Below are 27,184 nucleotides of genomic sequence, written 5' to 3'. Positions count from 1 at the left end.
TCCTATACCTCTATCAATATATGCATTACCTCCACTCTCTCATTCATCCCAAACCTCATACCTCTACTATGGTCCCCAAAATAACACTTTCAAGACTCTCCCCTATCCCATCCCTCCTTGCATCATCTCATACATCTTTTTACTATTCTGATCCCCCAAAACAAGCCTTGCTAAAACCTCCCTCTGACTCTTCGCCCTTCACCTCCCTTTTACTCTTCGCCCTTCAGCTCCCTTTTACTCATCCCTCTCCACCTCCCTTTTACTCATCCCAAACCTCCTCCTACTGCTATGACCTCCAAAACAAATAAACAAAAAGTCCTTCCCTTCTAGCCCATTACTATACTTTTCAATCCATATAACACCATATAACAGACTAACATGTCCCACTCAAAAATAATTTCATAGTGCAATGTACTAATTCACCCCTAATCCTTATGGGTTCCAGAGTAGTATGCTACTCACCGAAAAAAAAGTACTTCAACACCCCCATCAGGGGTAGCAAGAGCTATACTAATGCAAAACTTTTCCCCTTCTCTTTCCCTCCACTTTCCTTCTTAATCAAAATAACTGACTAACATATCCACCACTCAAATTACTTTCATATTTCACTATACTAATTCATCACTAATCCTTTCTGGGTCCTGAAATAGGGTGCTTCTCACCGAAAAGGCGATTCAACACCCCACCAAGGGTAGCAAGCACTATATATAAATGCAAACCATTTTCCCTCTTCTATCCCTCCACTATCCTTCTCAATCCAAATAACTGACTAAAATATCCACCACTCAAATTACTTTCACATTTTCACTGTACTAATTTACCACTAATCTTTTACGGGTTCTGGAGTATCATGCTACTCGCCGAAAAATTGCTTTGACGCCTCGTTAGGGGTAGTAAGCGCTATATAAATGCAATTACAATACAATTACAATATCAAGCTGCACTGTGCAATGTGAGGTTGTTATCTTATCCTATATAAGGCTATTATATCATGTGATGCTGTGCTATTCAATCATCTGTGATGTTATGCCACGCTGTGCTGTTCAAAGCCTTATAATGTGCTTTGCAGTGTAATGCAACGTCATTTAGCGTTATGCAATGTTTTTTAATTGTATGCCATATTATAGCACAATGTTCTATGCAATATAACTAAAAGTCGTGCTGCGATAACAATACAATGCCATTTCTTAGCATTTTTTGTCATACCACATCATGTCACACCATAGCATGTTATGTACTATGCTGTGTTATGTTGCTGTGGGTATGTAAAGACATGCGATGCTATGTAAAGCTGTGTAATGGTAGGTTACATTATTTTATGCTGTATTTTTGCCATTCTATGTTACGTTAAGTGTCATGTTTTGTTGGTATGTTATGTGGGTGATAAGATATGTGTTTATGCTGTTTTTATGCCTCTTTATATTATGTGGGCTATGTTGTGCTATGCTATTTTTTCTACATGTCGTATTATCGTATTTCCGATGCGGTTTTGGAGGGGTATAAGGAAAGGTGAACAGTTCACTCGTCTTCTCTCCCAAGTTCAATGTTGCTGTTTACATGACATTCCGAAGATGGAAGCTGTGGTTCACACACGCCCGCCTCGCCTGCAGCCATCGAGCCAAGTGTTTTGTTCTACGACACACAGGTAAGTAATCTGTTAATAGGTAACCGAGTCTCGAGCAGGTGCTGTCGGCGCTGCCTGAGGACTTCTTGTTTATTGGCGGTGAGTCACTTCCTCCTAATGGCTCCAGCCGGGGTGAGTAATTGCGCCTTTCTAAAGTAAGCTAGACCGGTTCTCATCAGCGGAGCGCGAGGCCCGGGCACTCAGCGCAGGGGACCAAGCTTTCTAACAATAGCAGTGTCAAGTTCGTGTTGCACTGCAATGCCACTGCAGGTACACTGCATCACACTGCTTAAAGCAAAGTACTACAGTTTCCACTGAAAATAGCTACAGTATCGCTTAACCCTGCGCAAGAGTGCACACGTGTTTAATAGTGCTTTTTAACGCATTGCACTGTGCATTATAAATGCAATGCACATGAGTAGAGAGGCAATTTACTTGCACTGCGACATGGCTAACAGTACTGCATCGGTTACGCCAGATCACACTGCTCGCCGTGATGCCATACTGGCGTTGTACTCGTAGTCATGCCACCATGAAGGACCAAATTATGTGGCAGGATTTTTTAAATATCTTTTTATTCAAATGATTCATATACATGCCATCTGTGTATGCTAGTGGTCTATTTCTTTTCCATATAGAACTGTCTCGCAGTTTGGAGCAGTAAGAGACTTTCCAATAGAACAAACTTATCAAAACAAACATATGCCGTGTAGATCATACCCGTACATCTTTTAAAAGTGCTAGGTCATATATACAGAAGTTTAACTCTGGGGCAGCCAGCAAGGGCAGTGACTTTCCTCAAAAATCATAACATTTACGTGTACCTGTTCCTAGGCAGAAAAATAAGTTAGTAATAAGGTTATCGTCCCATACGGGAGCCTGTAGTCTACTCAGCTCAGACCGTCTGCGTTTAACAGGGTTTTCTTCAAGGGCCTGTAAAATGTCACTCCAGGGATGAGGAATTGTAGGTTTGCGTATCCTGCCTGCTTCCTCCCTGTGTAGGGCCTCCTCCTCCTCAGCCCTTGCCCACTGCACCACCTCGCTCCTCCACCACTGCAGCTTTCCAGTAAATAGCACACACCCAGAGAACCCGCCGCCTCCCTGTCCAGGCTGAAGCCCATTTCCCTTAGCCACTCTCCCCATGGGCAATAAAATGGTGTACCAAAGAAAGGGCTTTAAACAGCTGCCCCTTTCTAGGGCACCCCTGGCACCAAGAAAACTCCAAAGTCCACACTAATGTTAAAGCAACCATTTTATTATAAAATGTGATATGGAATGAAAAGTATCCATGTCAATCACGAGCCTACCTCGCCACTATGGTTCATCTACTACTTCTATGGCAGAGATTTTGAACCCTACTGTTAATCGGGCGTTGAACACTTCTCTTCTTAGTGGACGGGTCCCAGCCGGATGTAAGTGTGCGAAAATAATTCTATTATTAAAAAACCACAGCGGATCCTATGGTCTTTACTAACTATAGACCTATTTCTCTTCTGTCTTTTTTCTCAAAGACAGTTGACAAATATGTCCACACGGTAATCAGCAATTTCGCAGAGGATAACAATCTGTTTCACCCTAGCCAGTCCGGTTTCAGGCAGAATTTTAGTACTGAGACAGCATTATTGGAGGTATCTGAATCCATCAAAGAGACCTTGGACGTAGGTGGCAAAGCGGTTTTGATCCTTTTGGACCTATCTGCGGCATTTGACACTGTGCCCCATGGTCACCTCCTGCAGAGACTGTGGGAATGCGGGCTTGAGGGCACAGTGTTGAAGTGGTTTACCTCCTTTTTAGAGGGCAGAGACCAGGAGGTTTGGGCACCCCCCTTTTCGGCCAGGGTGCCGACTTTGAGTGTGGGTGTGCCACAGGGCTCTATTTTGAGCCCTGTACTCTTTAACCTTTACATGGCCCCACTAGCATCATTGGCGGAAGATAATGAGGTCTCGATAATATCATACGCCGATGACACCCAATTGCTGTTCACATGCAGGAAGGGTGAGGAATTTAATGAGGAAAAGATCAATAAGTGCCTAAGAGAAACTTTTGCCTGGTTTAAACATAACCATTTGAAATGCAACAAAGACCAATCTGAAATCATCTTCTTTGGCTCACCCCAGCTGGATGTCTGGAAACAATGGTGTCCCCAAGATATGTCGCCTCCCCATCCGCGGTTAGAACTGTCAAAAACTTGGGCGTAAAAATGAAGGATGCCCTCTCCCTGACACCTCAGGTTCAGTCGTCAATCAGTACATGTTTTGGTCTGCTGAAGATGCTGTGGAGGTTCTTATTTCTTCTACAGATCGAACACAGAAAAATGGTTGTTCAAGCACTTATTATCTCAAGGCTGGGCTACTCCAACGTCCTATATCTGGGTCTCCCAGAGTTCTTACTTAATAAACTGCAGGTGGTGCAGAACGCAGCAGCCAGGGCCATCTTGAGCCTAGGGCCTAGAGACCGGATTTCTCGCCATCTTAAGAATTTGCAGTGGCTACCGGTACGCAGTAGAATCCTCTTTAAAGCTCTGGTTCTCGCTTTTAAGGCCGTGCATGGTATTGGAGCACATTATATCTCTAGGAGAGTTTCTTTTTATGTACCTGGCAGATCTCTCAGATCTGCCCATCAACATCTTATGGCCACTTCTAAACTTCTTAGAACCCGCGAAGGCGGTCGCTCCTTTCAAGTGCTAGTGGCTGGACTGTGGAATAAGCTGCCTCTCTCACTTAGACAGGTTACCAATCTGCTTGCTTTCCGGAAACAATTGAGAACCTGGCTGTTTCAGCAATTAAACTAATATTTACGTTGTCTATCTGTTTTTCTTTATTCTCTCTTTCTCTGTCTCCGCCTGCTCTGTGCTTCCCGCTGTCTTAAGCGCCAGGACACTCTTTTGAGTAGCTGCGCGATTTAGAAATCCTTTTTAACATAACATAACATAACATAACATTTGCCCCTTCCCACTCTCCCCCTCCCCCCCAAGACTAGTTGCCGAGCTACAAAGAAAATGAAGTAATGTATGAAAAATCCATTGCCCAAATGACATAAGTGGACACAGTCACTATGGAAAAACTCTGTGGAGTGAAACTCTTCTACTCTCAGGCAAGCATGACAGACAACTCTTACAAAGAAGCTTTAGCATAAACATATAACTTTTAATCATATTATTCAGGCCTCTCACTGAGGCACCGTGCCTTCAGACACTCTTGGGTGTAGCATACAGGGAAGTAATAACAGCCCCAGGAACTGTTTGAGGTAACCATGCAATGTCTGCTATCAAGAGTTCAGTAAGGTCCCTTCTACCATGCTGATCCAAGCCAGTGTGTCAAATTATAAGGGCAGGTAGAGTAATACCCTGCCCAGAGTCCTCGCCACATAGACATAAAATACGACCAAACCCCAGTCTACCCAAATACCAGAAACTAGGTACAATCAGAAAAAGAACAAATGGTTCTGTGGTACTCACAGTAATCATACCATGAGGTAAATATAGCTGTCGAAAGTTATGTGGGAATTATTTGCAACAGTTAAGTTGTCTGGAGCAGCAGTTGTGCTGGACTGATATGTTTTACTCATGGATACCCGCAATGTATATATGTATCATATGTTAATTATTGCATGATTGCACTTATAAGCACTGCACCATCTGCACTTTTTGAATGTATTGCTTGGCACCATTGATTAGTAAAAATAACAACATTGTGATTTTTGTACATGATTTAAAATATTAGCATGTATATTTGCCTAATGGAATGGCTGGAGTGAGTTTCCTGGAACCATTTGTTCTTTTTCAGCATCCTCGCCACAACATGACTCATCAGACCTACTCGGTGACCACTGACATTGATCCACAGCATTGTGAAACCAGCCTCCAGTGCTCGCTATCTAAAGTCACCAGCAAGGAAAGTACCCACTGCCTGCCAGACATAAGAGTGACCAAAAACCCAAGTGTTGCCTCGGGCCATAGAACGTAAAGCAGGCAAGTGAAAGAAACAGCATAATTGGCACAGTATCCATCAGGAAACCCGGTTCCTTGCTGCCCCAAGCAGGAGGCAGAAGATACATGTGAGTGCACATAGCACTTAGAATAATCAGATCTCCATCTTCCAATCCTCTGTACCTGACCTACTTCCAACTCCCACCCAAAGGAAGAAATGATAGCACCTATCTTGAAAGAATGTGAACTTAAAGACAGAAGGAGGGAATGTGCAAAATTCCATTTTGCCCATCAGTAGATAAGAAACTGTGAGCAATTTTGCTCTTTCCACACCCACCTGCCCTGGATTGGAAAAAGATAGTAATTTGGGCGAACTGGCCTGTAAAACAAGGATTCCTGATTCTGGACATTAAGGAATACAAGGAACGACTAGTTCTTGTGACACTCGGCACTGTAAGAACCCGGCTGTTGTAATTAACTTATTAGTAATTACATTAGGCCGATTACAACGGCCGGCCATCAACGGTGCTCTTTAAAGCAACTTTCCCAGCAGGGAACTTGAGTATAGTTCCTGGCTACCAGGAGGAAACTACAGGCCATCACTACGCACAGACTTCCTTGCTGTGGAAGCTGCTTTGAAGTAGACTGTCAGGGGCCCAGGCAATACATGTATCTTACTGCAGTTGACATTAAAGTCAATATGTTGGCCAACCCCTTACAGCACTTTAAAAAGCAATTGTGCTATTGAGTAGTTTTACTACAGATGAAGCAGTGTATCAGGTTCAATTCCACTCCACAGGTGGAAAAAAGAACAGGAATCCTTTCCACTTTTATTTATAAACATTGATCCCCACAACCCCTAGGGTCATTGATAATATTTTGCTGAACTGGAATTTGGAGACAGAAACTCTGTTGGAATGCACAATCTTTGTTGTGGCCTGACACACCAGCCACAGCCAAATAAATACTACCAATGCAGCCAGAGGACAACAAGAATGACCTGCTGCTTTGCCCAGGATTGTATGGTTTCCCTTCTCAAAGTCGTCAGTTTTAAAAAGGAGAAGGGAAAGGTATACAGAATCACCAAGCCATCGTACAGTGGCAAGGTACATCGACTCACATAACACAAGTCCAATGTGGAAGTGGCCACAAGTTCACTAACGTTAAGGACCCTATTAAAGGCCAGATATAATGCTGCCTTGAAAAGAACCATCTCATATGTGGAGGAGCAAATAGTCCAGAGACAAACCACAATCTTGACTAATTTGTCCATGTCCTGGAACCCTGCCGTACGCCTTGAAACCTCTATAGCCCCTTAAAGTGTTTTGTGAGGGAATGAAGGTGGCACAATCCTGTACCACAGTCACCTTGGCAAAGAAAGTGAATTCTGTAATATGACTTAACCATAGACTGCTGAACCTTCCTTCCTCCCGCAAATACGTCAGAAAGGTGACCTTTGATTCGAATAAAAATACCCCAACACCTGTGCCCAAATCCAAGACAGCTACATAGCGCTAAAATGTCCCCTCACCAGGTGTGGCCAGTGCAGGTAAAAGTGGTGGGGCGGTGGGGCTGGGGAGATTCGACAGGCAACCAGGAGGGAGAGTTAAATAAATAATTAATTTTTCCTCATTGTCGTCTGTCAAAATCCCACCCAACCCGGCCTCACCGCACTTACCTGCACGGGCCACGACTGCCCCTCATAACTTTCTTGGATTGGCTTTATCAGTGCACTCAGAATCTTCAGCTGCCCCTTGCTAAAAGCATCAGAAATCCATTATCACGAAAAAAACAGGCCAAAGCATGGTGGTATTATTATTTTTCATGAGGAACATGTTTAGCCTTAAATAGCATGTTTTTCTTCAGGAAAATAGACACCACATCCTTCAACGGCCTTATTACAATTGAACATGCTGCAAGTTAATTGACTCACAAATAAGTATTCTGATCTTATTAGCTCGATCATTAATACTCCAAAGGTGGTGAACCAATGATATTCCCACCTTTCAGCATTTACTCGGCAAACTTAATAGGGTTAAGGAGTGTGAAAGAAAACACGCATTAAGATCGGGGTCATATAGGAAGTTTGTGAAACTATTGGGAGATCTGGGTTAAGAGTCAGCATGTAAAAAAGTTATGCAAGATGTAGGAGAGCACATACCAGGTGGATTGGATTCGAATGGAATGGATATTATAATCATGGTTTAGAAATGTTATACATATCTGTAGATCCGAATTGTGCAATATTCACATTTTTGTGTACCATTTATCTTATGGTTATGTAGTGCTGTGCATAGTCTATTTCTGTATTTCTGTAATGATGATCTATTCCTACGTAAAAATAAATACATATTAAAATAAAGTCAACTGACTCACTAATGTATGTACTATCAGATAAAAAACACCGACCAGTTATGGAAACAATCAGCCCAGACTTGGAGAGCCACCATGATGGGAAACAGTACCAGAAATGTAACATTTAAAACCAGAGTTGACTCAAACCACTTAGGTGGCCATGTTTGGGCACATTACGTAGCCCTCAGAATAGCATCAAAGCCTACACTTCCTGCTACATCAGTGGACAGGCTGATCCCCTGACTTGAGACACTGGGAGCAGGCCACACCACACTGTTGTAAAAGCTATAAAAAATTAATACTATTTTAGTAGGTCTTGACTTATTTCATGGAAGTTCTGGTTTTAAGATGTGTGCCCTTTATGCCTGACATGGCTTTTCTGCAAGTGATCTTGAAAAGGCACAGTCCATCGGGATCATATGGAGAATACAATTCTGCTAGCTAATCAATAACTAGAGCTGATGCCAGGGTAACCTTGCATATCCCTAGGTGCTCCCTGCCTCCCTCTCCTAGTAATTTTGTACTCAGGGACCCTCGTCTGTTATTGAAATAACCCTAGGCAGAGCCTTGAATGCAGGAACCTTTTAAGAAGACAAACAGCAAGCTCCATTCACAGTGTCATTCTTAGTACCAAGAAAAACCAAAGTAGTATTCGGGCCTGTCGTCTTGCCCCCAACCAGGCAGGCTCCAAACACAGTTGTCCTTATTTTGACATTACAGTGTCAAATCCTGCTTGAATGTCAAATCCAGCTTGACATGTCTGCTGTGGTTTACATAGCTCTCTTGAGGCACACTTCAAAGGGGGAAGACAGGATGGCCTAACAGTTCTTGCGTGTCCGGTGTCTGTTTGTTAAAAAACCAAACTTTTGTTCTAACAGCCTTGTGTCTCTGGGTTTATTGGGGGTACTGTGTTTGTTTTAAATTGAATGCTGGTGATAGATGTAGGAGGGCATTATGATTGCCAGAATGCACTCTCCCCACACTCTCCCAGCTCCCAGAGCCCAGATTTAGTGTAGCCAAACACTTATGCCTTCTTGAAATTGCCCAAAGAGGGCAGGGTTGGCCCCCGGAAGGTTTGTCTCATTGGTTAGGGTGTGCTCAGGAGTCAATCCCACCCGCAGATCTACTAAAGTACACAATCAGATACCAAACCCTGTGTATCCAACCATATTTAATCTATTACTTTCACTATGTAGTCACTCTAAGAGGAGCCCAAACAAAATCATCCAACAGTACTGGTAAGGAGCAACATAGGACAGATTACTAGATCAAATAATTATATTTGTATTTGTATTACAGCTCCATTTTATTTCATAGAAAAGTTACATAAATGATGGCACAGTACTTAAAAGCATATGCGTATACAGAAAAAAGTAATGTGCAAGTAAAGAGAAAAGCCAGCTCAGTTTCACCAGCTTCACTAGTCCCAGCAAGCAATGTCCCAGTTTGGGCAGCAATTGCCAAACTGCTCCTTATTCTGGAACTCTCTCACGTGCATTGCTGATGCACAATACCTACAGCAAGACAAGCACGCAGTGGCGGCTCGCATAGTGCGTGCGGTGAGTCGGTACGGGGGAGGGACAGGGTGTGGGGTTACTAAACTAGGACATACAACGGAACGAAGGAAAGTAATTACTTTCCTCCATTCCGTAGTATGTCCGAGTTTACTACCCCCCACCCTGTTCCTCCCCCGACCCCACTGCATGCCCTATGCGAGCTGCCAGTGCAAGCACGAACTGTCACATTATCAAAAACTGTTAATGGCAGTACACTATATCCAAGTTATGTTCTGTTATTGCCATTTGTCACAGTCTTCAGACAATACATCTAAACGTAGCAGCACTATGCTGCACAGAAACCGAATTCAGTTAGGTTAAGAAAGTGCACCACTCTGAACAAATATTCATTACAGAAGCTACACTACATTGCGCTTCAAATATATGCTATGACACTTCAGATAAATTGTAGTACACCGTATTGATATAAAATGCTGGTATGATTGATGTTTTATACTGTGAATATGCACATTGGCATGAAAAAAACCTTGAAATCTGTTTTGTTTACATCGGTAGATACCCTACTTGTGTTCCTCTGTACGTGGCTGCATAGATGAGATTTCATGCACTAATCTTCAGTTCTGTGATTTATTTTACTTATTGGCTGAAGAGCTGAACGCTGTGCACTGAGCGGAAGTAGAGTGAGTTTAAAAAGACTCTCCATGGTGCAATTAAGTAAGGCCAAGTCATCCCATAATGTGGGTCTGTTGTATTTTACAGATTAGCAAATAAAAAAAGCCTCTCAGTGCAGGATCTTTTACATGAAACTACTCAAAAAACATAACAATGCCCTTGCTGGAAAAAAATTGAGTCTCTACTGCAAGAAAATCATAGCAGTGATGTTAGAAATGGGATCTCTGGTTTGCTGGGGTATGCGCTTAAACCAGGAAGAAACCACCACTCTAGTCAGGGCAAGGGAGTTACACGCTGAAGACAACCCCTGCTCACCCCCTTGGTAGCTTGGCATGAGCAGTCAGGCTTATCGCAGAAGCAACGTGTAAAGCGTTTGTGCAACACACACACACAGCAGCAACACACTAGGGACACTACAAAAGAAACTCCACACAAGGTTATATAAAAAATAGCCTTTGTATTATCCAAAACACATTAGAATCATAATCACACAAACACACTGTGTCAACTGGCACTAGGCAATATTCACAGGGTATTATATACATGACAGGGCAATCGGGCCACTGTCAGAACCTTTAGAAAGCACTAGTAGCACATATAAAACACAACCAGTGACTACTGGTAAAATACTGAACTTAGCATTATCACCTGCAACATAAACGCCTTATGTCTGCATCAAATTAGGCATAAACACAATATGCGGATGTACGTCGTTACAACGCATGCTTTTACAACGCATGCCTTTACGACGCAAGTTTTGCAACGCAAGTCGTTACAACGACTTGCGTTGGGGGGTGCTGGATAGTGAATAGTTTAATTTACTATTCCAACTCCAGTCCCCGTGGATAGTAGGGAAGGTGTTGGATAGTAAATTAAAACTATTCCATATCCTAGAGCGCCCCCCCTGCGCAAGTCGTTGTAAAAGTTGCGTTGTAAGGGTTGCGTCGTAAAGGTACTTCGTTGTAAAAGTTGCGTTGTAAATGCTGTTCCCCCAATATGCACAGTTCACAATTAGGAGGGCACCTTAGTGACACTCCCCAGTTGCATACATCACCTTCCCTTAGGGCCTTGCGCCCTCCTGGTACACACAAGTACCACACCTGACCCCAGGCCAACTGGCCTTCCTGTGGGGCTCAAATGCCCTCTGTCCAAAATGTCAGAGCGTAACTGGAGTCTTCCACTGGCCCCTTGGCTGCCAATGCAGCAAACCACTGTGCACAATGCGCTGGGGGTGTTGGATGCATCTCACCCCTTCCTCATCAAGCAAACAAAATGCCCCTGTTTTGCAGCTGCCTGTGCTCTCACGGGGCAGTTGAGAAGATGGGCCTTGGCACCACTGTACCCCTGGAGCCCAACTGTGACTCCAAAACAATGTGCCCCTCTCGTGGCAGCTGCCCGTAGTCAGGGCAGTGCAGCTGTAGCGAAGCACTGGCACTACTTGTGCCTGGGAAGCCCCCTCTACCGGGGATCGTATGGTGCCAGTATCAGGCACCACAAATGCGGCCAAAGAAAATCAGCTTGGCAACCACCGTGCCCTGGGAGCACAAACACTGCTCCCTCGCTCAGCCCTACTCACCGGGGTTTCTCTTTGGACCTTAGACGCTACTGGGCAGGCACGACAATGTGCATCGACCAGCATTTAATTTACCCGCCCCGGGTATCTGAGATACCACTTTACAAGGGACTGACAGGTAAATTAAATATGACAAACAGGTGTAGACCAATCTTACCATGTTTACCACAGAGAGCACACGTACTTTACACTGAACAGCAGTGCTAAAGTGCCCAGAGTCCTAGAACCACCAACACCATGTCAGAAAAAAGGCTAGGGGGAAGGCAGAAAGTTCAGGGATGACCCAGCAAAAAGGGCAAGTCCAAAAAGTGACAAAACAGAAAATCATGTACTTTGGAAAAAAAATAGAGCCCAACTTCCAAAATAAATGCAAACGCCGAGCACTAACAACCTCAATCTTTACTGAGGTGCCTCGAATTGCAAGATCCTTTATTTGAATATAAAGCAAAATTGAAAAGTGCTGCCTCTTTCCACAGTAGACAGGTAGAGTCGCACTCCCACTCACAGCATCCTACAAATGAACATTAAACCATCCATCCATCACCAGTGACTGGCCAGCATCTCACCATAAACCATACCCGACAAAAACAATAGGACACCGTTAGCATTGTGCAAGGTACCAAATTATGCAACACGTTTACCCTCATAAACCAACCAGAACAAAATATTTCCAGTGTAGAGAGAAGTTTAAATGTTTGCCTTGTCTCAATCAGCAAGGAGCAGAAACGAACAGAATGGGCGTCTACATCAACATATTCATTAACACAAGACAACCCACTAATCTGAAGTTAGGAGAACAGCTTGAATCTCACAGAATTAAGAGCTATCCAATGGCAAATACATACGATACATACCTAGTAACAATGTTGGGTTTGCAGCATTAAAGTCATGACTTCCCAAGACTTCCAAACTCAAGATGCCTTAAACTGATAAGATAACTTGGTGGATTAATGGACCACTTGTAGCAATGCAAGCATATTAACTAAATTGTTTAAAGTTTCGAGATTAATAAGAATGAATAGCATTAATTGGGTGACACAAACACTAGTACTTCTTACAATCAGCTCTGCAAAAATATTAGTTATATTGAGTTGAAGGGCTGGATGCCGAAGTATGCTTTGCAACTGTATCTCTTCATACCATCTCAGGAGTTACTGGCAAAAATGTCTCCTTTAAAATGAAGAAATATGACATTGACAGCAGGAGCAACCACTCCAACCTGGTTTCTAAAACAGAAGATAAACACAGGTGATGTCAGAGCCTTTCCAACCACAAGGTAGACAGGTGGTGAGAATGAATGGTCGATGACAGCTGAGGCGCTTTGTCGTTTCTGTGTGTGTTTTTTAAAACTTTTTTTGAAAAAAGACTATACATTCTGAAGGTTCGCTTGATGGATGTGACAGGTTAAATTATCGGCTTCCAGCTGTCTGAGCTGATTAGCTTGTGAACTTCACAAGTTTCTTGGGGCCTCGAGAGTTTCCTCTTCTGCTGAGTTAGAGTAACTTCCAGGAGCCCTTCCCTCCCCCATCCTCAGCTTTTAGTGACTTGTAAAAAAAAAAAAAAAGGTCCCAGTTCTTACAAAATCCTAACCCATGCGAGTCTGCCAGGTCAGTCAGTTATTCGATTGGCCGGATGGTTGGTAAGTGAGTAATACCACCTATGAGTCCGTCAGTGAAATAGGTGAGGGATTGAGTAAGATGAGTTATTTGAATAAAATGATTTGAAGTTACTAATAGCACACACATTCATAACAAGACTAAATACAGCAAATCAGATGTCCACACAACTTGACCACGGGTCAAACGCCATTCAAGTAAAAAACTCGGGTCAAGTCGTACATACAACTAGGTGAAAGATATGGAGTGCTCAACCCAGTCCCAATGGCACTGACCAGAAAGGCAAGATGATGCTTCCAATCTACTCTTTTTGCTCCACTTGGCAGCACAGAGCCTGCAAGATACAGTAGTCACTTCCCTCATAACAGATCAGGCCAGCCACTCTGCACTAGTAAAGCTATAACAGAGGAGTCTGTAAAACACCCAACAATAAAACTAGTGATTGATTATAAACTAACAATTGAAGTAAACACACAACTGAAAGGTTGCACACTTGTTATGTACAGGTATGCCTGAAGGTATAAAGCAAGTGTACCGCATAGTAAAGAAATATGAGTTAATTAGTGAACAGCTAATGTAAGAGCACCAAGCAAGTGAACAGAATCAGGAAGTGGCCCAAGGCGTTGTGCTAGGGCAGCCTTCAAGCTTTGCAGGTCGAAATAAGGGAACTAGCGCTGGGTTTAATGTACCAACACATACAGTATAAGCTCCTTTCTTTACCACTTTTGTTAGTATGTCAAGCTGCAGGTTGATGGCAAAGGAGAAACACTTTAGTGTGACCTTTAGTTTCTATGTAAGTAATAGAAGAAAAAGAAGGACTACAATGGAGGCTCTCTTGCTATCCATCTTGTTTTGACATAGGGACAGAAAAAGGACAGTATTGAACACAAGGGAGCTTTTATTAAGCACACACTTTGGACCCTAATTATCGAGGGGTTGCATCGCTATTGCATGAAACAATGTGGTGCATGCATAACACAACCCTAAAATCTGATTTATCAAGCCATGAAAGGCCACTTTGCATGGCCCTGAGTGGCTTGATAAATCCAGAGTAGCGCAACGCAGCACTAATCGCTGCGTTGCATTACTCTGCCAGAAGTAGTCATTCCTTGGGCGCTGCATGTGTGTTCCCATGCAACACCCATGGATTTTGACGCATTCCCAGAAGAATCATTACTGGTAGATCTGGGAATGCGCCAAAATGCTACATCTTCCCAGGTGGGTGGTAACGAGGAGAAATATCTTTATTATGCCGCACACAAAGAAAGAGGAAAATGCCTCAGGGGATTGTTTTTGTGCAGGAATGTGCCCCTTCCTGCACAAAAAACAATCCTGCATGAAACACAGGCACCCTTGCACGAGGGTGCAATGGTGCCTTTATTGGCGCTAGGCAACCCATTGTGCGCCAACACTGGGATAAGGTAGTAATGTACCGTATTGTGATAAACTTTGAGAAAAAGAGGAGTTAGGCCCAAGGGACGAGGAATAGGCAGGGCCATTTTACTATGTACGAAAATTGGGGATAGGCCTATACCTCAAGGTTTTTAAAAAAACAGCATTTATTGTTTTCGCTCAATGGCCAATTGGTTTGTACCGGTATAATATTTATACCTTTGACTTTTTTACTTTTTATAGTTCTCATTGGTTCATTTCAATATGAAAAAGAGAATTTTCCAATCAGATCTACATTACATAAAAGTACAAATATCAACAATTTACACAATAAACATTCCAAATTGACATAAGCTACTATACAGAACACATCACATTACAATTTTACACACAAGACCAAAAAACAAACAAAATTGTCAAAGCATCCAATACTTATATTTTCCCACTACGGTGGATGAATTGCTAGTACTCAATTTTCTTTAAGTGTCTTTATCTAATATCCTTAACAGCACAGGGAAACTATTCCAAATTTGAAAAATAGAAATTAATTCTTGATTTGCAGACTGGAAACTAAATCGTCATTCCTCTGTGCTTAAATGAAATGCCGACGCGTTTCGAATCCTAGGCGTTCACTACCAGGATTCTCATCAGGGCGTTGCGATTTTCTGTGAGAAGATATGTGACATAAAAGACATATTGTAGGGGCTCCTTCCTCTGCTACTTAGAGTTTGCTGACACTTTATCATCATTCTTTAAATTGTACCTGAGAAATATCAATTTAACAGGGAACTTTTTGCCGCAACTTGAATCTTCCTTGGAGCCTTTCTGTTAAAGAACAGAAAAGCCTGTCAGTGATATTCACATGCCACATCTCAATGGCATAGAAACTTGCAATGACTGTTTCCTACCTTATCAACTGCCTTTCGTTTCTATACTTGATTGTGCAATTATGCGGTCATTTATAATACACCCTGCAAAACATATATATATATGTTTAAGTCTGTGTTAAATTAAAAGTCCTATTCCCTTTAGGCACCCGTTTCAACAAACGTTTATCGGTACCTTTTTAAACAGCGATTTTTTTATGAACCGCTCTTGACGCTGGGATGTTTCTGCACCGCGTGTGTTTATCTGTAGGAAAACAGACGTGGTTTAACAAATCCCCCCTAGTAGCATTGTTTCTCTCATTCACGCGGTTACAGAGAAACATATGCGTCCCTCTTTTCACTGTAATCGTGGTGATCGCCGCTTTTAATCCTCGCGGTCGAGTTGTCTCGCACGACCTATGCCCAATTTTCGTATGTATTGTGATAAATAGCACATTCCTACCTTTTCCCTGTAATGCTGAGATGCATTACTTTTTGTTAAATATGGCCCTTTGAGTCTATAAAACAAATACAACTTAGTCACAGCTACACTCGCACAAAGCTATCTGCAGAAGTGGTGGGGCATCAAAAGAGCGGTCGTAGGTGGCAGGCCCGGACTGGCCGTTGCGGGCACCGGGCAATCCCCCGGTGCGTCGCAAGGGTGGGGGCCGGTTTTGGGCCCTGGGAGCCGTTTTTGTTACAGGGCCGTTTTTGCATTATAGCTGCAAAATTGGCCCTGTAACAAAATCGACAGAAAACCGGCCCCGGCAAAGAGCTCGGTCGCACCTCCAGGGGGCTGGCCGAGCACTTTGCCAGGGTCGGTTTTGGTTCTCAGTCCGGCCCCGGTAGGTGGGGAACAACAAAGAGTGCAAAGAGGAATAAGGGAGAGTGGATGAAGTAATGTTAGTGTAGAAACAAAGTATGAGAACTGTTATGTATGTGATACAGATGTGAGAGAGAGGAGGGGGATGAAATCGGAGACAGGGTCTTCCTGGACAGAATGGACAGAGTTATATTCAGGCCACTTTTTCCAAAAGTAGCGAATAAGAGGATCCTATGATTGTGCAATTTATACCTGGACAGCTTCCCATATACAGAAAGAAAGTCTCTTTCAATTGCAAGGCTCGTAAGTGCAATTGATTGTTGACAACTGAGATGTGCATTCAGAAACTGTGTTTGTGTGGTTAGGACCCCAGTAGATTCTCTCAATGTGTTGCTAATGGGAAGGATCTCTTATTTTACAGCATATGATAACTTTGATAGAACAGCAGGCCCTGGTGGAATTCTTCAACGGTCTCTATAGCTGTTTGTAACTCAAGCACTGAGTCCTGTTTTGTGTTGATCAGGCGTGATGAGAAAGAATTTCTACTAAACGGTAAAGACAATTACTATTTTTTAGGTGGACATGAGTTCTAGTTTTCAAGGAACTATAACTTCTACAGATCCCTGTGTTATACAGGGTTGCTGTGAGCCTGATTAAGTGTTCAGCTCCTGATAACTGTACCGTATAATAAATACAACTTTCAGGAGATAAATCGCTGTAGGCAAAACATGTAGCTCTGGCCTAAGGCTTTCAATTGATACACTCTGTTATTTGGCACATAGCCAGCCCTTTCTGAAGTCCTTCATAACCACCAAGGATGTTGCTTTAGATCCTGGGTGCATTAGCAGAGAAGGCCTGTTGTCTTGTTTTTTTCTTTTTTGCATGTCTTAGCCTCCAGTCTTAAGGTGTCCTGGCTGAGGATATGCAGAAAGCCACCAGATATGGTGAACATGTTAGCCAGATATGTGGGGGTGCTCGGCGTGATAGCTTTACAAATTAATTTGTAGTTGTGTAGCTGGTGATGTTGCTTTGTCTCCATACCATGAAACATTACACATTGGGAGTTATCAAATCCAGTAAAATAACCACAACCGTGCATGCAACTAGTTCATTAGACTATGCCCCTAAAATCTAATATAACTATTAGGCCCTCATTATGAGTGACGCGTAAACTTGCAAACCATGTGGAAGCTCTAGCTTGCACAGTGTTCAAAATTATAGCGTATGCCCATTTTATTTCAGTCATTACCGGGAGTGATACAGCTCAAACCCAGGAATTTGATTTCAGCAGGTCAAATCTGCTAGAATATCACATTGGAAAAATGCCCAATAATGACCAAGACAAGCAGATTTTGGTGCAGTAAGCACCTTCATCTACATGTTATTCCCCAAAAACTTGTAAAAGATGGCATTTACTGATAAATATTGCATCAAACACGTAAGGGCTTAAGTTTTAATGTACATATCTGAAGAACCTGTCACCACTGTGTTGTTATACACAAGGCAGAGTTTCCATAGGACTAGTGTTTTTTGTTTTGCTAATAACTTTGGTGCTGTATGCAGAATCTTCATGAAACTTTCCCCAAACAAACGTTCACCCATCTCAGCTCCATCCTGGAAAGTTTCTGAGTACTCTGTCAAGCAGAGGTTGTGAAAAAAGGGGAGGCCCAAAACACTTTTCTCCCAAGCAATTTCTATAAGGAAAATTGGACAGTAATACAGAAAACAATAGGTGAACAGAATACCAGATTTGGCAGAAAGCTAGATTTGTACTTAGAACGTGTCCTATTCATAATTTCCTGTACATTTGTTCTTCCTTTTAAGAGAAAAAAAAACTGGGATATCAGTGTCCATAGGGGAAAAAAGACAAAAAAGTTATTTTGATTAGCTTGGCCTGCAGGACCAAGAATATTTCCACAGGACCAGAGCAGAGACTGTCCGCAACAGGTGGAAAAATGTTGCGGCTGCCATTACTGGCATGGTGATTCAGTCCCAAAGTCCTGAAAAAAAAAACAAACAGATAGAGGGAGGCAGTATAGGGATACCCTGATACCGAGCCCTTGTGGGGGGGGGGGGGGATCTCACAATCAAATTTTACTTGTCACAGTCCAGTAGGACCAGGCATGGGCTCCCATATTCACCCACTGAAGTCCTGCAAGAGCCAATGCTGCCCTTGTGCTCCTGTGGGGCTCCCAAAGTCCTGAAAAAAAGAAGAATGCATAATGGGGGTCCATGCACAGCGAATAGTTGGCCATCCATGGGTTGGCCGCAGATGTATTGAAACATTGAAATTCACTGAAATAAACAAAGGTTAAAGTGTAGTCATACATAAATACGGTAAGATTTTTACTTCTGTTACAAAAAAACTTAGAACTTCACTGAAAAAGCAAAGATTAAAGTAGACTTATATGTAGGTCTTCTAATCATAAGAAAACTAGCATTTAAAAGCAAAAAAACACTAATAATCACCAGTCATGCATAACTGACATAAGTATAACTTGCACTGCTATGTTGCACTGCTAATGACCGCACATACTACACACTGAAGATGTTTGAAATCTACTGATGTTTAAGTTATACTTCTGTAAATTAAAAGGATTAAAAAGTTCCAGTCACAAGCCTATGAATGTTGTTAGTGCCAAAGTACATTCAGTGACTGGACTTTGACTGTTTACTTAACCTAAATCGGTCTCTTTGCAAGGAATACACTAAGTCCACCTCGGCTCTAGAATGTTCTGAGTGCTACAAAATATTTATCCCTTCCAAACCGGAAGAAATGTTACCACTCCCTATCCAGTGTATTTGTGGACAGACATGTCTGTCTGTGTGGATATATATATATATATATATATATATATATATATATATATATATATATATATATATATATATATATATATATATATATATATATATATATATATATATATATATATATATATATATATATATATATATATATATATATATATATATATATATATATATATATATATATATATATATATATATATATATATATATATATATATATATATATATATATATCCTACTGGCGGCCGCCAGTAGGTAGATATAGTTAGGACCTAGTTTCCATAGGAAATCAGCAACATTCTATTGGGAATAACTTTAGCGCCGGTTGATGAATCTTTGTGAATTTCTCAAAGAAGATGGACCGCTCCGCTCTGCTCCTTCCCTGACTGTTTTGGGGGGATTCGTGAAGTGGAGGCTGAGAAAAAAAGGGGGTCCCAAAACGTGTTTTCCCCATGTTATTTTCCATAGGACGATTAGACACGGCTACAGCCCGAACGGCTGAACGAAATTACAAGAAATTTGGCAAAATGGTAGAGTCTGATTCGCAGATCACCCTTTTGTTTAAATGGTGTAAATCCCTCCAGTAGTTGTTGAGAAAATCAAATGTGAAAAAATGTATATATCTATGGGCGCGCACCGTATGAGTACGATGTCATCAGTGATGTCACTGACCATGTCATGAATGATGTAATATGTGACATCATCAGCAGCGGATTGCGGGCGCCCGAGATATAGTTAGTACAACTAACTATATCGGAGTAATTTCAATGGTTTTGTATGAGTGAAATGTCCAGCTAACTATAACACCCCTAAAATCTACAGTTTTTTCAGTGAATTTCTAAGGTTTTTTAAATGCTAATTCCTAACTATATCAGACCTGAAACCTATGGTTTTTTCAGTGAATATATATATATATATATGAAAAAGTCCCTGCCTACACCAACATGTTTTTAAAGCATGTAGCTGGCAATGAATAAGGCACACGCCGAAACGCGTCTGCCAGGTGTTTTAATCTTTACCTGTCAGGATGGTGGCAAAATAAATCTCCCTGAGCTTTCCAAAACGCATGTGTCGGACCCATTTCTTGGCTAAGGAGTGGGAGTGGAGGAGGATATGTTTTGCAGCTGTCGACGCTGCAATACCGGCACGCCTCTCGATTTGGTGCTCCGCTTCAAGTCGACATCTCTGTGGAGTTTGGTGTGAAAGCACATAAAGCGGCGCCCCCTCGCCCAAGACACTGTTTCTGGTTTGGGGAGAGAGCAGCAGCATGCTGCCGAGTTGGACGGCGAAGGGAGATGCCTTTGCTACCATGGTCCCTGTGGCGGTGGATGAGCGGACTCACGGGCTGGCAAAAGCTGGGGCATCACTGTATGCACGGACCAATCACTGCATTGGAGTTCGCGATGTGAGCCCGTGACCATGCAAATTACTTCGTGTGGGACCCTTACTGACTTTGGGACTTCAGGTACCAGCATGCATAGCGAATACTGCCCACAGAGGAAAAAACTTTTGCCTGTGTTTGGTTGCATTGGGACCAATGGAAACATCGGGAGCAGTATGAAAAAGTCCCTGCCTACACCAACATGTTTTTAAAGCACGTAGCTGGCAATGAATAAGGCACACGCCGAAACGCGTCTGCCAGGTGTTTTAATCTTTACCTGTCAGGATGGTGGCAAAATAAATCTCCCTGAGCTTTCCAAAACGCATGTGTCGGACCCATTTCTTGGCTAAGGAGTGGGAGTGGAGGAGGATATGTTTTGCAGCTGTCGATGCTGCAATACCGGCACGCCTCTCGATTTGGTGCTCCGCTTCAAGTCGACATCTCTGTGGAGTTTGGGGTGAAAGCACATAAAGCGTCGCCCCCTCGCCCAAGACCCTGTTCCTGGTTCGGGGAGAGAGCGGCAGCATGCTGCCGAGTTGGACGGCGAAGGGAGATGCCTTTGCTACCATGGTCCCTGTGGCGGTGGATGAGCGGACTCACGGGCTGGCAAAAGCTGGGGCATCACTGTATGCACGGACCAATCACTGCATTGGAGTTCGCGATGTGAGCCCGTGACCATGCAACTTACTTCGTGTGGGACCCTTACTGACTTTGGGACTTCAGGTACCAGCATGCATAGCGAATACTGCCCACAGAGGAAAAAACTTTTGCCTGTGTTTGGTTGCATTGGGACCAATGGAAACATCGGGAGCAGTATGAAAAAGTCCCTGCCTACACCAACATGTTTTTAAAGCACGTAGCTGGCAATGAATAAGGCACACGCCGAAACGCGTCTGCCAGGTGTTTTAAAAGTTGTCTTAGCGCTAAGCCGATCCAGACCGAGATAAGGTACCAAAGCTTTAAAGAGAGCTTGAACCTGGGCAATCAAGCTGCTTCGGTGAAAACAGCAAAGTCTTAAGCTGCTTTCTAAATAGATGCAGTGCTGGCTGTGAATGGAGAGCCAAAGGAAGGGAGTTCCATAACTTTCCCCTCTGATATGCTAGCGATCTGCCTCCCCACTTTACTCTGTTGATTCTTGGAACCTTGACCATGAAGGCAGAATTGGAACTAAAGCTTCTGCTTGGCCGGTACCATGAGCACCATTCTTAAGAATAAGACTGACCTGTCTTGAGAAGAGCCTTGTACATTGCCTTAAAGGAGATCCTCTTCTCTACCGGTAACCAGTGCAATCCATGCAGTAAATGAGACACTGGTTTAAATGTAGGAATTTTCAAAAGTGTGCGGGCTGCGGCGTTCTGAAGAGACTGCAATTTTTTTACCAGATATTTGGAGGTGCCAAGATAAAGTACGTTACAATAATCCATTTTGAAAATGATGAGGGCCATCAACTCAATCTTCTGTAAGTAAAATGGAATATACTGGAGAACTTTTTGGGAGAATTTGTAGCGTAAAAAAACCCGGAAGTAATTGCATTGATTTGAACAGAGAAGCACAATTTAGTGTCTAAAACAACTCCTAAGTTTTTGCCTTCTCCACAGGCTTCGGAAGGTTGCCTAGTTCTGCCGGCCACCAGGACGCATTCCAAAAGGAGGTCCCTTTCCCAAAGAGTAATACCTCCATTTTATCTGAGTTTAACTTAAGGCAGTTATTCTGAATCCAACCTGCCACTGCCATCATACATCTGCAAAAAGTTATCTGCATCTTTTTCAACCTGAGATGAAATGGATACCACATAAAGCTATGTCTTCTGACAAATTGTTGCTTATGCTTGTAACATGGATATTGGCGTTTACTTACCTTTTTCTGACTACAAAGTGAGAGGATTTTGAAAATTGAACTTTATGACAATCTTGCTGGGGTATAGGGAGTGTGAAAAGAAAGGCTGAAGGAATACACTTTTTTCTAACAGACAACAGAAATTAAATACCTGTAAATGAACTGTACAAATATTTCAAAATATATCAGCAATTCTTCCAAGCTATCAAACTGTCACACATAGTCGCATAGCGAAAAGTGGAGGCAGACTACCAGTTATATTCAAGGAAACATTACATCTCACCAAAGCTGGGGACGTTTCCATCCAAGGTAGTTAGGTGCTCTTCACCAGATGCAACCCTACATCAACTTTCTCCTGTAACCTCCTCCTACTTAAGAGACCACCAACTAGCAATGCAACATTTCCAGACATATTTCTGGATACAATTTCTAAACTTCAGACACTACACTCCAACCTATGCATCATAGGTGACCTAAACATATAGTTCAATAAATCTAATATAATCCATCCCAAAAACTATCATCACTAACCTAGACACACTGAACCAGAATCAGATCACCCTTAAACCCACACACATCCCTGGACATATCTTTGATATCATTTTTGTCAATCCAGAACTAGTCTCTTTCCAAAGGATTTCTCCGGTCATGTGGTCAGACCAGTATCTGGTAGCTTTCCAACACCGGACACCTCAAATCTCCACACCTAAGGGCTCCTTATTAGCAAGCACCTATCAACTTTGGGACAAACTGGTCCTAGAAACACAAGTAACATCCAACACAAAACGGGACACAATAGATTTAGTTAGAAAACTCTATGAGTGGTTCCTGGAAACTTGTGATACATCAATTCCATCGAAAACAACAAAACATGCAAAACCAAAACAAGCACCATGGAAAAATGCAGAACTGAAAAAGAAAAAAATAACAAATTGCAAGCCAGCAGCACAACTGACTCAAAACAAGCAACACTCAAGACAAACTTCGCCCACAAAAACACATCAGAATATACAAGTCATCTATCAAAAAAGCTACTATTCAAACAGAATTTAGAATGCAAAATGTGTAAACAAAGATTTGTATTAAATTCTCATTATGAATGGACAGAAGGAAATCATCCTATTTCCCAAGAATGTGCTAGCAATCTGACAAATCATTACACAACCATAGCAGACATGTTGGATTCATATCTAAACCAAAAGAAAGCCACCAACAACCCCCATGGGTAAGTTAACCGAGCCTCTGAACTCCTTCAAACTATCAGAAACTGAATTTATGGATCTTGTCAAAACAAGCAGGCCAGCCGGTTGTGCCTCTGACCCTTGTCCACCACAAATCTTCAAGAACATCCTTTCAACAACCTTTGCTGGCACACCAGTCAGAACAATCATCAATCATTTCTTAATAACAGGAGTTTTTATCCAGCAGACTTAAAAAATCATACATACACCAATTATTAAAGAAAAAAAAACCTGAACGCTTATGGCCCAAACAACTACAGACGTATTTCAAATGGATCATTCTTCAGTGAACTAATAGAAAGAGCAGTATTCACACAGATGTCACAATTTATTGAAGAAAACTCCATACTTTCTGACTTCCAAAGAGGTTCTCGTCCTCGAAGAGGTACAGAATCTGCACTATTTGTCATCTGGATGACCTTAAAAACAGAGTAGACCACAACGGGGTCACTGCGCTACTTCTATTGGACCTTTTAGCTGCCTTCAACACAGTTGATCATGACACTCTGATCCAAAGACTCCGCGAAGCCAGGAGAGAGGGGACTGCTCTCGACTGGATCACATCCTCTCTTCTTGACAGAACAAATGTCATCCATACTCCTCCGTTCTCATCCAAACCCTACATCATAAAAGCAGGGGTCCCTCAGGGAGCTACCATCGGACTCATGCATTTTAAAATCTACATGAGGTCACTACTGGCAATGATCAATGAATTTTATCTCACGTGCTATATCTATAAGGGTGACACACAAATACTTCTTAAACTGGAAAGCCCCTAACACATTGGAAACTCAAAAACCTTCAGTTGTCTCTCAGCCATTGATCAGTGGATGACATGGAGCCATCTCAAACTGAATGCGCACAAAACGTAAATACTCACCTGCGCCTATTGGAAAAATGATGACCCACTCTGTGCCTGGCCTGACGATCTGGGACCACCTCCTAAAGTATCTAAGGAAGTAATAAAGCTTGGAATTATCATGGCCTCTAAACTATAAATGGATACTCAAGTGTACTGTCTAAACATGATTATGCCAATGGCCTCTATCATAGATCACCTCTACCAACTATGAAAAGACTACAATGAATTCAAAACTCTACTGCCAAGCAACTCCTACATATAAAGCCACATGTCTGCACAATCTCCCCTGCCTTCCGGGCCCTACATTGGTCACTGTTTGTCAGAAGATCCACTTTCAAGCTGTGTTGTAGCACCTACAAGGCAATAGATAGAACCGGACTACTTTTCATCAGAAACAGAATCACAAAATACATACAACAAAGAAACCTCCGCTCGAGATTGGCTCCTCCCATCCTCAAAATCCCAGCAGACAAGAAAAGAATACTTGTGTGGAAAATCTTTCTCTGTTCAAGCAGCCAAACTATAGAAATCATGATCCCCAAACATAAGATCCACAGATAGCCACCTGATCTTCAGATGATTTCTCCAGAGCTGGCTCTTCCCTACAGGACCACCTTATTCAAAATACAAATGTAGAGCAATAACATTCACACGACAACAGTGGTGCATATATGTTTGTTTGTAAACATGTATTCTTTGAGTAAATGCCTATATACAGATATGTGCATCTTTTGAACACATGCACATATTAACTATGAAGAAAAATATATGTACTTGCTTGCATTTATGCTTAACAAATGTACAAATGTATATATTACTGATGGTTAAAATATATACACTCCTTATATTTATGCCTAAAATGTATATATGCCATCACATGAATAACAAATATTGGACTACATGCTTGTGGTTCTCTAGTTATTATGATCACTCATATCACAACATATAATTATTGTTAAACAATAAGCATTTGTAAATGTTAACTATTCAATATATTTGTTCCTTAAAAAATCATGACTTCATAGATCAAATGAAATAAAAGGAAATACTAATTGATTAATGAAACAAAATATTAGTATGTATCACTATATATATCTTGTTATACTTACTAGAGGGATGCAAATAAATAAATACATACATGTATAACTATCATATTCATATACAAGTAGATTAATACATAAATAACATACAAGATGATGAGTGTATGCTTATAGGCTTACTGTCCTACATTAATTCATATCAGTCACAATGTGTAAATATGATTAGCATTTGAAACTATAAGTGATTCACTGGTGACTTTCATTCTCATACTTATCCCAAACCTCTTTTAATACTATGAACTCTCAAACAACTTTTTCTAAACTCATCCCTCCTCTAGCCATCCTCCATCCTATTCACCAGCTAACAGACTCACTTGTTGACACTCCCACCACTCCCAATGCCAATTTATATTTCTCCCTAATAATCCACCTTTGAGTTCTGGAACAGAATGCAACCTGCCAAAAAGTGTGTCAATGCCTTGTCAGGGGTAGTAAGAATTATATAAATTCAATCACAGTTCGGGAATCACAAACCTCAACATCAGCACAGCACCCTCTCAGCATCAGCACAGCACCACCTCTGCATCAGTGCACCTCTACCAGTGCAGCCCCATCTCGGCACCAGCGCAGCCCTTCCAGAGCAGCAACTCCGCACCAAAGGAGCACCACTTCAGCATCAGCTCAGCACCACCTCAGCATCAGTGCATCATCTCAGCATAGCACCAGCTCAGCACCACCTGAGCACCAGCGCAGCACCACCACCTCAGCATGACTCAGCACCACCACAGCATTATTCAGCACCACCACAGCAACACTTCACATCAGAGCAGCATCTCATTAGCATCACTCACCACCACAGCACCACCTCAGCCTCAGCATCATCACAGCACCACCTCCGCATCAGTGCACGACCTACAGTGCATCACCCACTCCGCATGAGCGCAGCACCAGTGAAGTACCACTTTAGCAATAACTCAGCACCAACACAGCACCACATCTTCATCACTCAGCACCACCTCAGTATCACTAAGCATCACCTGAGCATGTCCACCACACCAGCACACCACTGTCTCAGCATCCCTCAAAATTACCTCAGTATCTGCCATCTGTTGATTCTCCCCTAGTGTCTGTCTGCTGCTCATGTTGTAATCAAGGTACTATTTCCCACCCTTTTGATATTTATGTCCCTCCCCCAGTAACAAAGAAAAATCTATAACAAACAAGCATTAGAACAGGCAGGAAGAAGTTGTTAGCATTGCAAGAACAAATAAACTAGAAGACATTTTTATGTTCATTTTCATTCTTTTTTTAATAGGGTCGTTCAGTTGTAAATAATGTCTTCTTGGTAACAAAAATGCTTATAACACTTTTTTCTTATACCTTTTCAACATGCTGCACAGCAGCCACAATGGTCTGCAACATAGCTTAAAGACATTGGCAAAGCCAATAGCTCTGCCTGAAAACGTATAAGTTCCTAAAGTCGGGACCTATTGGCTGTATCAATGCTTGTTATATGGTGGTGCTTAGTCAGTGTATAACCTAGTAATATAAGCTGCCTCCTTACAGGCGAGCAAAGATGTTGCTTATCCATGTACAGACGCCTAGAGACCGTTGCAGGTAAGGCATGTAATAAAGTCAGAGAGT

At 42.2% G+C, this 27,184-nt stretch overlaps 1 long non-coding RNA gene across 1 annotated transcript in view; it reads right to left on the bottom strand.

Moving 5' to 3' along the window:
* The window catches only part of LOC144767267 (uncharacterized), a 431,540-nt gene that overhangs the window by 54,777 nt on the left and 349,579 nt on the right, over window positions 1-27,184 (bottom strand). The gene's annotated exons all lie outside the window — the stretch shown is intronic.

Source organism: Lissotriton helveticus, chromosome 7 (assembly GCF_964261635.1).
Source record: "Lissotriton helveticus chromosome 7, aLisHel1.1, whole genome shotgun sequence".
Taxonomy (NCBI): domain Eukaryota; kingdom Metazoa; phylum Chordata; class Amphibia; order Caudata; family Salamandridae; genus Lissotriton; species Lissotriton helveticus.
The sequence above is the reverse complement of the archived record's forward strand: the minus strand, read 5'-3'. Positions and strand labels throughout refer to the sequence as shown.